Source organism: Beta vulgaris, chromosome 4, assembly GCF_026745355.1.
Source record: "Beta vulgaris subsp. vulgaris cultivar EL10 chromosome 4, EL10.2, whole genome shotgun sequence".
Taxonomy (NCBI): Eukaryota; Viridiplantae; Streptophyta; class Magnoliopsida; order Caryophyllales; family Amaranthaceae; genus Beta; species Beta vulgaris.
Window position 1 is genome coordinate 55,794,625 of NC_079205.1, and position 18,121 is coordinate 55,812,745.

An 18,121-nucleotide genomic window follows, 5' to 3' on the forward strand; every position below is an offset into this window, starting at 1 on the left:
TCATTTAACTTTTAGAGGGAATAAACTTATTCTTAGCAAACTATCATCAGTTCACACCACATTTCTTCATTACCCTTTGACTGATTCATTCCTCATTCCATTCCTATCCGGTCACTTCAAATCTCCTAATTCCACGTGCTCTTATTTAAAATTCATGACTTTTTACAGTTCAATGATGCATAAAGAGTGATTAATGGTAAATACATTTTGAGGGGGAAGATATGAAAGAAGTGAGAAGCAAGTATTTTATGTTTTATCAATTGATGCTCAGAAGAATATATCATTAGATGAAACTACTCATATAAGTTCCTAATAATAAAAGAATGGTTAGAAACTTAAGGGGAATAAGGAATGAATTGACATATATGTTTTCATTCCTAGTGGTGGATTTCAAGTATGTGTGAGTAAGCAATTATTTCTTCGTGGTTGATAAACGTGACATTCTAGGAAAAGTGCAACAACTTGTAATTAATGACACCCTTGTTTGAAAAAAAGGGGAAATGAAAAAAATAAAAATTAAAATAAACAAGGTGAACAAATCTTTATTATTTCTTAGAAGGCAATATTCCATATGGTTGTGAAAATGCTTATTCATGGATTTGATGATTTGAGAAAAAGAATATATGTGAAAGATTGGAAGAACTTGATTAAAAAGATGAAGTTGTTCAAGTTTCTTCGTGTTCACAGTTGGTTGGTTGAGTAAAGTGAACTTTATATATATGTATACATATATATGTATATGTATGTATGTATACATAAACTGCTAAACACACTGGTCATAATCCATTTTCAAAGTAAATAAATACATGATTATATAACTTTAAATCACAAGATACTATTTATACAATGACTTTGGAAAAACAACATAAAATCTTAAATGTATAACAAAATTCCCCTTGGAATTTGCACGGATCTAGCAAATTAAAACTTACATTTTATGTATATACTTATTTTTTTGTTCCTAACTTTTATAATATCATCTATTTGATAGATGAATAGGTTAAATATTTTCACCCTGATTTTAGGAAAAATAACATAAAATCTTAAATTTATAAAAGAAAAAACTCCTCATGCAGCTGCACGGGTATAAAATTAAAATCATGACTAAGTGGGCAGCTACCAGTGGGTGGCCATATATGATGCATCGGTGGTGCAAGAAGGGAGAATAAGACTTCCATAAGTGGTTGCTGAAGTCGATGTATGGCTGAGTGTTATTGGTGGTGCGAATTGTGATTTTATTTGAGACTCTATGGGAAGCAATAAATAGAACAAATACTATTTCTATCAACTTTTTTTAAACAATATAGGTTGTTCATGTGATCCACCATGGCATTAACTACATCAGCTACTAAACACATGGGTTATAAGTCAGTTTCTAAAATAATCTCAATACATGATTATGAAATCTTAAATCACAAGTTAATATTCACCACCATGATCTTAGGACAAACTTCTTAAAATTTTCAATTTATAAGACAACACATTTCCCTTGCAGTATGCACGATGCACGAGAAGTTACTGTTATTTCCGGAAGCAATGTCGGAGAAAAAATATTTATCTCAAGAATGACATTAATCTCGTCTGACTTCAGTACTAAATTTCCTATTAGATTTTAGAGACGATAATTTCCTTTAATTAATGATTTGTTTTGCTATGTCTATAAATAAAAGTCAAGGACAAATTTTGTCTCATCTTCCGAAACTTGTTTTCAGCCATGGACAATTTTATGTTGTTGTTTCCAGAGTTACGAGCAAAAAAGGTCTCAAGATCCTTCTATTTGATAAAGAACATTGTTTGCGTGCAAATACACCAAATGTAGTTTACAAGGAAGTGTTCGCAAACATATAAATTGATTTGGAAATTTCATTTGTAATTTTTGTTCATCAGCACTCATACTTTATGTTTTATATTAAGTCAATGTTACTATGTGACTTCCTTTAAATATATTATAAGCAATAAATACTCCCGTGCATTATACACGGGTCTTAATTTTTTTTTGATAATTATACACGGGTCTTAATACTAGTAAATTTTTTCATGCTTAAAGGTTGCGCTATATTGTCATGTATGCTCGAGAATGGCTATAGTTAGCCATAAAGATTGGGCATCAATAAGTAGGGTTGTGGGCGTTAAGATCATATTGAATGTCCATTATATAAATAAAGACAAATGCAGTCATTTCATGATGCTATTGGCTTACTTTTTTTCTGAATGCATAACAATACTGCCATACTTGCAGTACAAAAAGGGGGAAGGGGGATTCAAAACTGTGACCTATCGTTCACATCACCTCAATCTTAACCACTAGGCCAAGACATCCTTGGCGGGAATTCACAATATAAATAAGACCAAAAACCTATACGTGTCCTGTGTCGAGCCCCAAAAGTATAAAATATAAGGATTATAACTTTACAAGGATGTAGATTAGGGTTACTAAGAAGCTCATGGTTGTGGGCGCGTGATCATCTTTTTTTTTTTTTTGGATGGCCGTGATCATCTTTGTTGTTGAAAGTTGGAATTGTCATTGCTATTGCATGCTTCATGGGCAATGCACAATTGTTAGACCTCATACCTAAAATTCTTGTTTCGCTTGTTAAGTTGTTATTGCTTTTTTTTACAAAGGAAAGCAACACTTGTGTAGAAAATGCTATTTGAACCTGATAATGATATGTATATTTTTTATGCAACGTATTTTTTTTTTGATGGGATTTTATGCAACGGATTTGCCTGCATCACAAGTGGAGGATAAGAATAAAGAACATTTATCAACGAGTTTAAAACATGTTATTTGAAGTGGGCCTAACATAACTGCCTAAGACTTGTTGTAAAATGTCCAACAATCTAAAATTATTGATGTCTTTATTTGCAACAATCCTAAAGTTATGCCCACTTCTAATAGATTTAAAAATAAAGTGTGCTTGATCTTAGCTTTTAGTTCACAAAAATATTCCTTTTTACATCGCAAAGCGAAGTTACTTTTGTCTAGTAACTTGATACTTCATTATAATTATTTACTTGATCTTTTGCATTCCATCGTTCCGTTTAAAATAACAACATAACCAATTATTTATGGGGTTATGCTATATGCAGCTATTAGGGTTGCATATAAGACATAAATACACTACTTAAAATGAAAATGAGTTGTGAATTTATGGAAAAAAATGTGTATCAACCGATGTAATAAATAATCAATTAATGCAACTTATTTCTATTTTTAGCTTCTTATATACAACCCTTAGGGCTGCATATAGCTTTTTCTTATTTATAAACTGATTAAAATTGTTGGAATCAAGGTTGAAAAGCCTTCTTCTTTTCATTAAATGTCTCACATTGCTTGTGAGAGGGAATACTTCCTTATTTTATATATTCCCTTCCTCCTTACTCTTATTAAGTTGGTATTTGAGATGCTTTTGTTGTTGGATGTCATGCTTGGGTTTGGGCTTGCTATCACACATGCGCGCCGCCCGAATCGGGTCACTTTGGCCTTGGGGAATAAACTTAACTTAACAAACTTTTTGGACCCAGGCTGGGAGCTTATGTGACTGATGAAGATTTGTAACGTTTTGACCGTTATGGTATTAGTGGCAATCCTATGATATCCTCCCCTTTTATTGCCTTCATTTCTTGCCTGATTTCTTCCTATAAAATTAGTGCCTTCTGATCAGTTCAATATACACAAAACATTATCTTCTTCCTCTTCTCTTTCTTTTCCTGGGTTCGTGCTATTCTCCAAAGTCTATACTGCTAGTGATGGTGGTTTAGGCTGCTATGTTAAACTTAGGGAGCTTTTCTGGCCAGATCGATTACCACCGTTGTCAGGCCGTAATTGCTTTCAAGTCAGTGGTCTCCTACCATAGCACAGCCTCGAAATCATTGTCTCTCTGCCATTGCAATTGTCAGTTTCTAACAAAAATTATATACAAGACATTTTTTTGAGGCTGATGGAGGAAGTATTCAATAAAGCGTAAAAGTAATTAATGTAATATACACGTATCGAATACATTATACAAGTTCATCCTGACTTCACAATTTTAAATCTCGAATGATTTCAATGGTCAACATGAACGTACATATACTTCATCTATTCTGCATTTTTAGAGTCAACCATAACCATGTTCTGCCACTGTATAAGAAATAACATAGTTATTGCTAAAACATACCTTTTATAGAATCACAATTTGCGAGAAACAACCTTTTAAAATTTTTCCAGTCAACTTAATACCTTACACGTAAATTTTTTGTGAGCATCAACCTTGGTCTATTTTTCTGCGTTGACCAGTTAAATTCCGACGTTTAGTCGTGTTTTGCTAAATTTCAGCTTTTTTCCCTCCCTTTCCCACAAACTGTTACCCACCACCACCACCCTCCATCATCTTCAACCCTTGCACCACCGGTGAAACCGGTCAGTCGCTACTCGTGCCTCGCCATGCCCCAACGACAACCACCACTCCACCCATAAAACACTAAAATCCATAAAACTACTGATACCACAACCACCATTCGAACCGTAAAAAACACCATCACCACATAAATTACCGTCACCACCAGGGCCGTCTTGAAGATTTTGGGACCCCGGTTCTAACATGAAAGTTGTGCCCCTAAATTTATAGAAAATAAAGATGGAAGATAGAGTTCTAAAGATAGGAAGTTAAAAATCTAAAGATAAATTATTGACAAATTTATTAAGGGTGGGAAACAAGGGTGATTTCTTCAAATATGAAGTAAAATTTTCAAAATAATATATTTTGGGGCCTTTATAATTTTGGGGGCCCTGTGCTGTTGGGCTCCTTGCACACCCTCATCTACTCCTCTGGTCAGCACCATTTGAACCTCAAACCATGCCACCACACCACCATCAAAATTTAAACCCACTATTCAAACCACAACCACCATCAAATTTGAACCAATAATTTGACTTGCCACCACCATTAAATTTGAACCAAAACTACCCAAAATATACCAACACCACCAAGTGAAATGATCGTGAAGAGGGAAGGAGAGAGAGAGTGTGGATTTGGGTTTCGATGTTGGTAGTGCTGGCGCTTGGTTAAAGGTCGTTGGTTTGGGGTTTGGTGAAGAGAGAGATAGTGATCGTGGGTGTTTCGATGTTGTTGGTGGTGATCATATGGTTGGCGTTGGTGGGTTTGGAGTTTGGTCATAAAGAGAGAAAGAGATTGTGTGGGGTTGTTCAATGGGTGGGGTTGGGTGGTTAAGGTCAAAGCATGTATTATACCATTCATATAAAAGAACCTTAACTTTTTTCAACAATTTGTTCAAGATAAAAAGAACACACAATTATAAATTAAAGAACATGTAAATCTCCAATCATAAAAAAAAAGGTTATAATAAAAAAACATATTGTAAATAAACATCTAATTTGAACTAAAAGAATATACTTTTGGATTCAAATTTGAAAAAAGGAATCTCGCCAACAAACATTTGTTTTGAAATATTAAAACAAGTTTCAAGATTTTAAAAAACAAATAATAACATTTTTATTAAAATCATGGACGCTTAAAATATTAAAACTACGTCGTTTAATATAGGGTGCATCATCCTCTACATTAACTTAGGTGCATGTTCCTATTTGCGATTTCAGGTGGGTGGGGATGGTTTTGGGGTGGGTGAAGGGTGGGGTTAGGGTGGTCCAGGTGGGTAGGGGCGGGGAAGGAGGGATATGAAGAGAAAAGGCTTAAATAAAGCAAAAGATGAGTCACGTGCTTCGCATAAGTTAGTCAACGCCGGAAAATAGACCAAGGTTATTTCAAAAAAAAAAAATTTAAATGTAATGTCTTAAGTTGTCATAAAATTTTTAAAAGATTTTTTCTTGAAAGATGTGATATATATATATAAAGTTTATTTTGACAAATTTTACTATATATTTATTAATTCTTTTTATAATTTTTATTAATATGTATTTGAAGTTATGACTAAATTAGTGTAATGGATACCATGAAAAACTTAATCATTGCATCTTGGAAAAATTCCTCAGGTATTCTTGAAGTTTGGCATAATTCCCAAATTACCACTCACATTTGGGGAATTCCTCAAATAACCCTGAGGTTTGTGCTTGGGTCGAAAATACCCTTAATATGGACGGAACCCTAACGTCGTTAGGTTTCCCCTATCTCCTCCTAATTTTCTCTCTATCCTCCTACCATCCTCCATTAATGAAAACCCAAGCTTTCTCTCTCCTCCCGCCATCCTACCTCCTTTTTTTTCGGTACCCAAAACAACCTCATTCACCACCTGCACCGCCACATGATTGCCGCCCACCAGCGAACACCACCTGCATTGCCACAATCCTGCCAAGTCGCAGCACCAACCACACCACCTCTCCCGTTTCTCTTTCGCTGCTCAACCCGTCATCTCCCCCCACTCTCCCCTAACTCCGTCCCCCACTCTCTCTCCTCTTCGTAGACTACCAGCACCACCAATCTCTTCTCACCGCTGTTGCCTCCTCCTTGTCGTCATGCTGCCGCCGCGAACTGTCGCCCTTCTAGCCAGTCGTGGAGCCTCAAGCAAGCAAGGCGAGAGAGAAAGAAGAAGGAGGCAAGCAGGGCTCTGACGGTGCTTCGGGGGTGCTGCTGACTGCTGTGTACTGGCGGTGTAGCGACAAGGGTGCGTAGGTGGTGCGGTGGTTTTCTGGCGGTGTTTGTGGCACGAATCAGAGAAGAAGAGGAGATGAGTGGTGAAGAAGATGAGAGGAGAGATGAAGAAGATGAAGATGGAAAGTAGAGAAGAAAAGAATTAACGGTATTAACCTGCTATCATTAGTAAGGGTATTTTAGACCCAACTACAAATCTCAAGATTATCTGAATAGTTTCTCAAATGTGAGGAATAATTTGAAAATTACGTCAAATATAAGAAGTACCTAAGAAATTTTCTCTTGCATCTTTGGTGGAGGGCAGAAAATACTTAAAATATAAGAAGATGAACATCTTTTGACCAAATTAGGCAGTAATAACATACATCATTACATCCCCGTCAAAATTCGTCTTTATCAACCTAACAAAAGTTATAATTAGTAATGAAGTTTGGGATTATTCTGTGAAATAAACTAAGAAACGTGAGAAAGGCAAAGATATATCTTGTTTCAAATCAATGGTGTCGTGAATTGGATTGTGTGAAAAGAGATTATTTGGTGGAAACTTTTGTATTTCGAGAAGCATTATCATATTCACTTATCTATACATAGAAATGCAATGCACCTGATAGTTGATAGTGGCAAGCAAAGCATACAATAAATTAATTTTATAAAGTATTATCATATCAAACTATAAATTTTTTTTTTTTTACGGGACTATAAATATCTACTCCCTCCGTCCCAATTTATTTGCTACAAGTATTTTTTTACAAAGACCAAAGAGGGAGTGAGACCATTGACATACATGGAATTAACAAAAAAGCAAATAGGTAAATTGTGGGACCTATGTATTATATATGGAAACATTTGCAAAATCAAGAAGGGAGTGATGGCAAATTTGTAAATAAAGCGTGGGACCTATGTATTATATATGGAAATATTTGCAAATGTAGCAAATAAATTGAGACACCCTTAAATGGCAAAATGTAGCAAATAAATTGGGACGGAGGGAGTAATTGTGTTTCTATACAAGTGTTATTCATTGTGAACCTTTTCAACGTGGATTACACAAAATTAGTAAATTATACTCACTGAATCTCAGTTCTATCTTTATGTTTATCTGCTCTAATCCTGTATAGGGCTTTAGCAATCTCAATAGACAATATGCAACTATGAACTAACGAATATGTCTCTGTTCATGAAAACTTTTCTAGAAATATAAACATTTTGACAAAAACTATGTAATATACTTCCTACTTTGATAGCAAACAACCATCTAGATTACTTTTAGAGCAAAAACACATACTGCCAACTTTGATAGTTTGATCTTGAGTTCGTCTCTTGTCTATATATCTCTATTATATAAGGGAAGGGGGGAGCAATGGTGTCCTTTTTTGAAACGCCTATTTTGCCCCCCTTTTCTTTCTAAATTACAAAAGGAATGTCAAAATCAAAATACCGAAAATAAATTTACAACACTCACTCACAAATCACTTAAAAGAAGAAACTTTATAAATCACCCATAAAATTGAGAAAATCATGTTATAAAAATCACGCAAATCACTCAAATAATCAGAAAACTTTATTAAAACTTTAAATTAATATACAAACTAGACTAATAACATAGAACGTCAATACATACAAAAATTTACTTATAAATCACTATTCTCAAGAACCATTCACAATTAATGGTGGGTCATGATAAAAATTAGAGGTGTATTTGTAGTGAAATCAGAATTTAGAAATTAGACAAGGAAAAAAATTATTTACTTTTTTATACGATTTCCTATATATAATGAAACTTTTACATATATTTGGACGTATTTTTTCCTATTATATAATAGCGATAAATTATCAAGGTAAAAAGGTTTATATAAAATATCATTCAAGAATTGAAGTACAACATATCTCTATTATATAAGGGAAGGGGGAAACTATGGTGTTCCCGCATGAAGAGACTATCTTACCCCCTTCCCATGCTAAATTACAAATTCACTTACAAATCAAAGGGGGCTTCAAAATAAAATATCAAAAATATAATTATAATAATCACTCACAAGTCAATTAAAATCATAAAATTGCATAATTTACGTTATGCAAATCACTAAAATGAGAAAACTTTACAAAAATTCAAAAATTCACTTACAAACTACAAACTATGAAAAAATTGACTTGAAATCAAATTGTCTACTTTCTTTACAATTTATGAAGTACTGTACTTAATTCAAAAATCAACTAAAAAATTATAATATTAGAAATCATAAATAAATTCAAAAAAAAATTATTTTATTCATAGAATTTAACTTTGAAAAGTAAAAAAAAAAAAAATGATGAGAGACTTAAGTGACAGAAATTAAACCAATCAAATTTTGCAGCTAATAATAATTATATTTCGTATGTCTAATGTTCAAATTTTGACTCTTATACCGAAGAAAATTGAGTTTCCGTTCGAAAAAATTCAAGCACGCATCGCGTGCAAAAAATTCTAGTACTCTTATAGATAAGGAGATATACAAATTTGGGAAATTTTCCTCTCGAAGATGAAGGGAATGCCTTAACTATCATCTTACACCTTTTAAAAGTTGGAGTTGGAGTTACTATTCCTTTCAATAGTGAAATGGGTGACAAAAGGTTGATTTTTACTGTTCATTTCAAAAACATGTGCTGCTCACATGTTCTCCCTTAATTCTCACCCCACGCATACCTCACGTGAGGCACTCCTTCCTCTTTCTCCTCTCACTCACAACTTCTGCATCATTCTCCATCTCTCGCATATGCTCATCTTTTCTCTCTCCTCTTCCTCTCTCCTCTTTTGTGATTGCAATCAAATTTTCTCCATATGAAACCTAATTTCACAAGCAAGCATCATCTAAGGTATGCGTTTTTATTTTTTTCTTTTAGATTTTCGTTCTTATTCTTAATGGAGCAAAATCTCTAAGAATGGATCTTTGATGTGGGTTTTGCAATTATTTTTGTTCACTTCTTGATTTGATTTTGGGTTCCTCATATTTATGAATCTTCTTTCAGATCTAAGGTTTGTTTTTCTGAGATCGATTGGAAATTGAGTGGGTTCGTTTTTCTCCTCTTCTTCACGCCTCTCTTCTAATGCGTCAATGTTCCCCACAAATTTTCACTGGTAATTCTTTCGTCACTATTAGTACTAATTTCTTTGATGATTTTTGGTAAAGTTGATATGAAATTGAGTATTTTTACTGTTGATGTGTAAAATTAGGGTTTCGGAACAAAGGCGGCATAAGAATTGAGAACTTTTACTGTTGATTACGGTACTAAAATGTCATTTTGATTAAATTAATCCTTTGGCTTCAAAACGTTTCTTCTATGTTGACCCATTCCCTTTTGCAAAAGGATTTCAAATAGGAAGAACAAGAAAAATCGATAATGCTGTCAACCAGTTTGAGTCTTCAATGGAAGGAGGTTAGTAGTTTAGTACTCTCTTTGATCTCTTTATTTTTTTTATTATTCCCAATTAAATTTCCCAATTCTTTTTTGTAGTCAAGCTATAAAGTTGTGATCTTTGATCTACCCTCAATGATTTCTTCAAATGGGGTTTCTTTGATGTAGTTGATGACTCACTGAAGCAGACTTTTCAGGTCTGTTGAACTAATTCTACTATATTTTCAGATTTCTTTATAATTTTGGGTATTTCTTATTATTCTGATCGGATTTGGTGTTAATCTCTTGTAATTCTGTGAACTAATGCTATTTTGAAAATAATTATTGCTTGTTTGGTTGAATTGGCCTGATCAAATTGGTCAAGAAGTCATCAATTTTGACTTTTCCTCATCTTCACATAGATTATTGAGTGTCACAGTAGCTATATGTGTGGAGAGTTTTAGTAACAATCTCATCATTGTAACTGAAATTTTTGGAACACCGACACTTTATAATGGTTCTTTGGCCTGAAAGCTTTGATCTGGTAAACTATCATCTGCTTCCTTTCAATAGTGTTATAGAGCAAAGTCTCAATTTCTACTTTACAAGTGGTTTTTTTAAACTGGGCTTTCATGTTCTTTAGGTTGCAGGAAATCAATTTAAAATATCATTTTGAGGCTTGCTTCATATGAGAGATAACTCCGTGATATAAGCATGGTTTCCCTCGGTAGATTTTTCTTAAAAGAAGGATTAAGCTTGTTGAGGGATGTATGGCTGTATGCTTTGCATGTTTATATGCTCTGAATGATGTTTTCCCACCATAGTAATCCAAATAACATGACTGCACTTGCAGGGACCTGTTATTCGTTAGGTGCATCTCAGTACCTTTGGTGTTTGTCACTGAGAATCCTCAACTTTTTTAGAATTATTATATTCAGGGTGCAAGATTTGGGAAACTGGGTCCTTTTAATCCATTTTGTCGTATTAGGATCCTCTCAGCCTATTAATCCATTTTGTCGTATTAGGATCCTCTCTGCCTCCTATCTTAAAGTGATGCTACCCCCATTTCCTTTCTTCATGCATTCCTAGCCATTGATTTAGGAAATGGGCCATCCATTTCTCTTAGGAGCTCAGATTGTTAGTGAGATTACAAATCAGTGGTGGCGCTGTTGCTATGTGATTGTTAATGAAAATATAGCTCTCAACTGCTAATTGATGTTTGATCACTTAGATTATTTCCATTTGGCAACATTGTATTCACAGGATTCTTTTCTCTAATTTTGTTTTAGAACTCTCCTCTGATGGTGGGCTACAAGCAGTAGCACAACGCTCTCTTAGTGACGTTGAGATTGAGCTATGAGAGATGAGGCTGAGTTTGTTGATGGAGATTGAAAAGAGGAAGCTAGCAGAAGAAGCTCTACAGAGCATGCAACAACAGTGGCAAATTCTGCGAGAGAAGTTAGGGGCTGTTGGATTGGTACTTCCAACAGATCTCACTACTTTAGTGGAGGAAATTGGTTACCGTCTATTTTTTCAAATTCAAGTTCTAATCCATAATATTTGATAATTTACAGCTTTTATACATCGATCTGATTGATTAGGCGTTCTATGTGTGGTTTAATTTGTTCTTGCAATGTCTTGAGTTATTATTATTATTATTATTTTTATTATTATTATTATTGCTATTATTATTATTATTACTATTATTATTAATATTATTATTATTATTGTTGTTGTTGTTATTAAGGTGCCCATAGCATACATTATTGTTGCTGCCATTATCGTTCAGATTTCTTTGTTTATTTATGTCTAATTTAGTTTTAAAAGCTGCCCTTTTTTTATTAAATGGGTTTTTGTTTTGATGAAATCAGACACGCATTTGGAGTAAGGCGCGCTTGATCTGTTTGTCAGATCTTTTTCCTTGTATATATGTATATGAATGCCCTTCTCTGCCTTTTATCTTCCAAATCTAGAGGATATGATATGTACCTGCCACATCAATTTGACTCAATTCAGTAATTTTAATTCTAGCAAGGTGATTTGTCCATTTATTAAGCAATATAGAGCATAAAAGTGGAACGGTCTTCACGTGTTAATCTGTTCTCTTGACAGTAGGTGTTGGACATCGATCTATCTTGGAGGATGCACAATGTATCCGATTGTCAGAGAAGAAAAGCGCAAATCTGTATGGGCCTCCTGAAGCCATTCAAGGTATCCGTTGCCGTTGCTCAAAGTTCAGAGTTAGCCTTGGGTGCTACCTTGAATATCTTATTATCAGCTGAGTTAAACCCTTGTCCTGTTTTTCTGGGTTCTTCTGCTTGATGAGATCACTGTTGACCTTGATGTCTTGGCAAGAGCTGACCTTCTCAAGTTTCTAAAGAAGGAATGTGATGAGAGGGGTGCTACAATCATCTATGCAACACATATATTGGATGGGCTCGAGAACTGGCCAACACATATTGTGGGTTTAGTTAATCTTTAATAGTTTGCGATAGATACACTGTTTTTAGTAGTTTTTTTTCAAAAAAAACTGAACGATGCAATGGCTTAACTAACACTTCTTTTTCTGCAGGTGCACGTAGCCTAGGTTACGCTACAATTAGCAATGCCCATGGACAAACTTAAGGATATATCAAATATGTCACTAATGGTTAGTCCCCTCCCCCCAATTTCAATCATATTAACCATATTACACTAATGCGTCAATTTTTCTCCCAATTTTTCACTGATAATTCTTTCGTTACTGTTATATTGATTTCTTTGATGATTTCTTGGTAAAGTTGATATGAAATTGATTAATTTTATAGTTGATTTGTGAAATTATGGTTCCGGTTTTTGGCTTTTTGCAGAGAACTGTGTAGTTTGGGAGATGAACAAAGATCAGCCTTTTGATCCTCTCGATTTCTTCATCTGGACTATTGAGGTATTGATTGAATTTTTACTTTCTATATGTATTCTTAAATTAAATTGGTTCTTTATTTTGTTACCTTACTTACATTTAATTCAAATCACCATCGTTTGTTTCCAATTTTTCTTCAGGTGTAGCTTATTTTGAATTTTTTCCAATATGCTTTTGAGCTCCTCTTTGCTTGCTGTCCTCATTCCGCTGATTTATTAAACCCTCCAACAGGTCGCACAAATTATATGTTGTAAGATCCTTTCTCTAAGCAAGAGGGTAGGTTTCTCTCTCTAGATCTCCTTTTTTTCATGTAGGGATTGAAATTAACAAATCGATTTTATTATTTGTTTAAAATCTTGGATTCAAATCATGTAACTTTACTTTCTTATTCTTCCTTATAACTACTTTAAATATGGTAATTATTCAGCTAAGGATTTTTAGTGGGTTCTCTGTCAAGTATTTGGTTGGTATTTCTTTTATAATTTTAGGTTATTGAATTTCCGAGGTTTTCCAATTATACATGGTGATTTGAGTGCTTTTGATTAAATCTTAGCCTTTTAGTTTGCATCATAGGCTTTTTTCAGTTTGATTAAATCTCCTTTCAATTCTCACCAACATGTGGTGCTCACATGACTTGCCATAGTTCCCATCCCACGCATTCTTCACGTGACGCACTCCCTTTCCATCCCCTTCTCCTCATCCTCACATCACATGCTTCCATCTCAGCTACACGTTGTTTTGCTTCTCTTCCCTTCTTCACGTCTCTCACTCTTTCCTCTATTGAAAATTCAATGAAACCCTAGACCGCCCCTGCCACTTCCTTCACCTTTCATGGCTTCTACCACAAATTCATTCGTGTTGAGCTTGAATCTTAGACTTATGGGTGACAAAAGTGGGAGTTAGTACGCTATTTCCCCTGCTAATAATATTTTTTTACTTACTATAAGAAGATATTGATAATATAAACATCTTATCTCTTTCTGTATGATCTATGAAGTCAATGCAGTACTTTTTCCTTGCATACAGGCTTTGACAAGATGTACTTCTCTTAAAGAAGGATTTTCTCTGCATCTCATGTATGCAACACTGTCTGGCTTTCTCCATATTCTGGTTACAATATCTTCAGCTGAAACATCTTTGGCCCTTCTATAACGATCAAAAGTTCATGATTCATATTCTCTCTGCATTGATTGGTGTATGATTTTGTATGTGGCCTACATTCCACATGATACATGATATGTGTTGTTTTCTGTCTTGTAGCTTATGCTAGCTCTTCTTCATGATAGCCATTCTGTCTAAGATGTTAATGATGGTCATGAAGCGATCAATTTTTTTTACTAATTTATTTTTATGAAATATAGGTTGTGACTTTACTTCAGTATTAAAAACAGGGCCAAGTAACTCAGTATGACGTATATTGTAGCTCACAGTATTCTGCTAAATCATGTTGACTTGTGTCTTTGAAATTCGACATGACATTTCATTTCTCCTTCATCTCGAAATTAGGTTGCACTGACTGAAAAGTGCTATGAATTGCATTAGATGATGTCCTCTCAAAAAGTTTGTCTTAAGGGACTTAAATATTGGACAAAGGGAGTAGTTCTACTGGAAGAGAATAGTGTTTAAAGGTTTCTTGGGACTGACTTTGTTCATAATTTCATATACATAATGAAGGTCAAGTACTATAGCTGGTGTTACAAGCACTCAGGTCACGGCTCCCATGGATATGGTCAAAACGCGTCTAATGTTGCAAAGGGGATCAAGTGGCAGGAACTATAAGAATGGATTTCATTGTGCATATCAGGTACTGAATAGTCTTAACGCCGTCTTGACATTTGGCAGTATGTTTCATATTCCTATGATTTTTAGCGACTGTTTGAACCAAGGTCACCTTGAAAATCCTGCCTGAATATGGCTTTGTGAGACTACTATTTGTATATTAATCTTAACCAAGAGATAACTGAGGCTTGGACATCGTCATTTCACACATCAACTGGGAGTTGAATGTATTTACTTTGTCCCTAGAGGACCTATCTCTCATTTGAATAGTGTTCTGAGTCACGTTTTCATGTAATCCACTGGTCAAAGTGAAATCACGTGCAACTCACATGATGCGGCGTAGTTCAATCCCCCACGCGCCCTTCACATGACACTCCCACTTCTCCCACACCTCATCCTCACATCGCGTGCTTCCATCTCAGCTACACGTTGTTTTGTTTCTCTCCCTTCTTCACGTCTCTCACTCTTTCCTCTTTATTGAAAATTCAGTGAAACCCTAGACCTCCCCTGTCACTTCCTTCACTTTTCATCGCTTCTACCACAAATTCGTTCGTGTTGAGCTTGAATTGTTAGATAAAAATAGCGATTCCTCAGCTTCTCATATTCTTTGATCGCTTTCATCTCTCTCAGTCGAAGACGATTGAGAATACGACAGCGAGCATGACATCTCTGGCAATGAAATTCCAGCGATGACTTAGCGTTTACCTACTCTTGATTGATCTTCCATCTGAGCCACACGAAACTTCCAAGGTTAATTCTTTCTCCTTTGTGACTTATGGGTTCTTATAGTTCGTACTTACCTCACAATTATGATGCTCTAGAACATTTAGATTTTAAAATTTTGTCCAATTTCGTACACATTCGCTCCTTTAATTGATGGGAATTATCTGATTTAGTTTCGCTTTCTGATTGTTCATTTGCACGAGCCTCAAATATTCAGGATTCAGGATTTGGAAGAGTAGGCCAAAGTTTGGACAAATTTTTAAATCTTAACATTCTAACTTGAACTTGATTTTCTTTTGTACTCGCAGTTAATAATGAATACTAAAAAGAGATGGATGTAAGTACCAGAAAATCCAATAACATATAACTAGAACAAAAAAAAAAAGACTAGAAAAAGAGAGGAGGAGCAATAGCATTGTGAGGGTGATTAGAACGATGAAGAGTGTGCTCCAACTTATGAAATCCGTTCTTGAAGATGCCAAATCCAAAGGCAAACCCGATAGCGATAACAAGCAGAATGAGACAGATGCAGAACATGCAAACCTTACTCGGACAACACATCTTTTCTGATTTATATGCAAACCTTCTGTCTTCTTTATTCTTCAATTCACCGTTTTATTCGACCTAATTTGCTTCAATCGTTTCATTATTAATTTTCTTGCTCTATCTTTCTTTATTTCGGAATTTCATTCACTCTTATAAACCCTAATCGCTCTTATTGTCATACTTTTTCTTTAATCAACTGAATTTCTTTAATCGTTTCAGGGATTGTTTAGTAGGGAAAAAAATCACTACTTTCACCCTTTGCTCGTATTATAGGTTTGTTTTCTTATACTCCTGCTTAGTACTCTTGCTTTGTGACTAAATTTTAGAAGCAAAAACAATTTGCATGTATCAAAGTGCTTGGCTGTTTAATTAATCGTCATTAGGCACTCTGATGTTGGTACTTTACATTCACTTAAGACCTTTGGTTAGTATACTGGGAGCTGTGTGCATTAGTGTTTAAAATATTTACGTGTGCAACTGCCAAGCCATGGACATAGAACCATAGTTTCTAAGAACCAGAAAAACTAATTAGAGAAAAGAGCAGTAAAGTCCTACAGAGAGGCTCTTTTGAACTCATACAAATATTGAAAGAAGAGAGGAGTGACCAAGGGATTTGGTAAGTCACTGCTGTACTAAAACAATGCGTTTTTTAAAAAGTGGACCCCCTTTATTAAATCAGCTTCTCATAAGTCGCTCCCACATAGTGAAGTAATTTATTTGTCCGATGAGATAGATGTTAAAGAAGGAGAGGAGAGAGAAAATTTAGAGCCTTTTGAGTGCTAAATCTGCCACTTTGAATTTTAAACCAGCACCAAGCAGTCGTTGACCATATAACCATGGGATGTCAAAGAAATGTGTTAACTTTTAATTCATTCAATTCTAAACCACGGCTTATTTCCTTCATTCTGCACATTTCTATGTTTGTTTTTACTTATTGACTTGTGTCCTCCGTCTAGGTTGCCTGTTTATTTTAGTACATGAAAGTGATCAAAACCATGGAATTTATGGAGATAGTTTTATGCATATACTATGTGCTAACATAGTTGCATTACACAGGTCTTCCCTTTTCTTTTCGCCTCTTTTTTTGGACCAACAATGTTCGTGGCTAACTTAATGCTGCTTGACGCATCGTCACTTCAATTGAGCAGGAAGAAGACGGCCACAAGAATATTTGTGTATATAGAAGTCTTGAACATCTTTTTCTTTGGGTGGGTCCATGTATTGTATTTTATGGCTTGTAGCTAAACAAGTAGGAGTCTATCTGCTACTTGTAAGCATGCAAGTATCTCGATATGTTTGCTTCTTATTGGACAATGATTTTGTTCTTAATTTTTTTTCATTTTAGATGGTATAATGTACTTTGGTTAAGCATAGTTTGTTATACTTCATCTTTAGATGTCTGAATATGTAACTTATTAAGACATATATTTGAAATTCAAGAAGCAAGCTTTTCGTTTTCTATCCTATGTTTTGTTCCATAACATAGACCCTTATGATAGTAAAATAGTACTCTGCTGCTTACATTGGAAAACCTGATCACTACCATAATCTCTTATACTTGTTATTTCACTTTCAATCCAGGTAAATGCTAGAGCAAGTTATATTTCTGTAGTAAAAAATAGTAATGCATATATGTTGATCTTATCAACCTTCATTTCTTAACAATTGTAACATATTTTTGGATGTTTCATAGTATGTGTGCTATTCTTTTCTTGGGTGAGATTTATCTAAAGAAAGTCTTATTCTATTATAATTATATGGATATAGTTCACGGTCTCTCAATGATCTGTGTGTCATATTCATAAGTTCCAATATTATAGAATAAAGTGAAGAAAAAGAAATTAATCTTACCGACAGTAGTACCAACCTAAAGGGAATTTGGCCAAGATCTTTGAATGATTCTTGAACAACAATCGTCCTTGGCCGACGAAATCCGAAGAATCCACAAACTAAAAATGCATCACGAATTCCACGGTCTCCCAATGATTTGTGCGCCATATTCATAAGTTCCAATATTATAGAATGAAGGTGATATATACTTCGTGATGTATTTTTAGTTTGTGGGTTCTTCGGACAAGGACGATTGTTGTTCAGGAATCATTCAATGATCTTGGCCAAATTCGCTTTAGTTGGTACTATTGTGGGTAAGATTAATTTCTTTTTCTTCACTGTATTCTATTTACATTTCCCATCT

General features: G+C 34.6%; 1 long non-coding RNA gene across 12 annotated transcripts; it reads left to right on the forward strand.

The window, feature by feature from the left end:
* The first annotated feature begins 9,333 nt into the window (after positions 1 to 9,333).
* LOC109134773 (uncharacterized) lies at positions 9,334 to 17,388 on the forward strand. Of its 12 annotated transcripts, none has more exons than XR_007273578.2 (13): positions 9,334 to 9,461; positions 9,615 to 9,723; positions 9,820 to 9,871; positions 9,954 to 10,022; positions 10,101 to 10,198; positions 11,270 to 12,441; positions 12,553 to 12,630; positions 12,830 to 12,903; positions 13,020 to 13,155; positions 13,906 to 13,955; positions 14,554 to 14,683; positions 16,147 to 16,200; positions 16,984 to 17,388. It is a non-coding gene; the product is annotated as an uncharacterized LOC109134773 (long non-coding RNA). The 12 variants fall into 12 exon arrangements; XR_007273579.2 differs by having other exon boundaries at positions 13,111 to 13,155; XR_007273581.2 differs by lacking the exon at positions 13,906 to 13,955 and adding an exon at positions 15,289 to 15,408 and having other exon boundaries at positions 13,111 to 13,155.
* Positions 17,389 to 18,121: the final 733 nt, after the last annotated feature.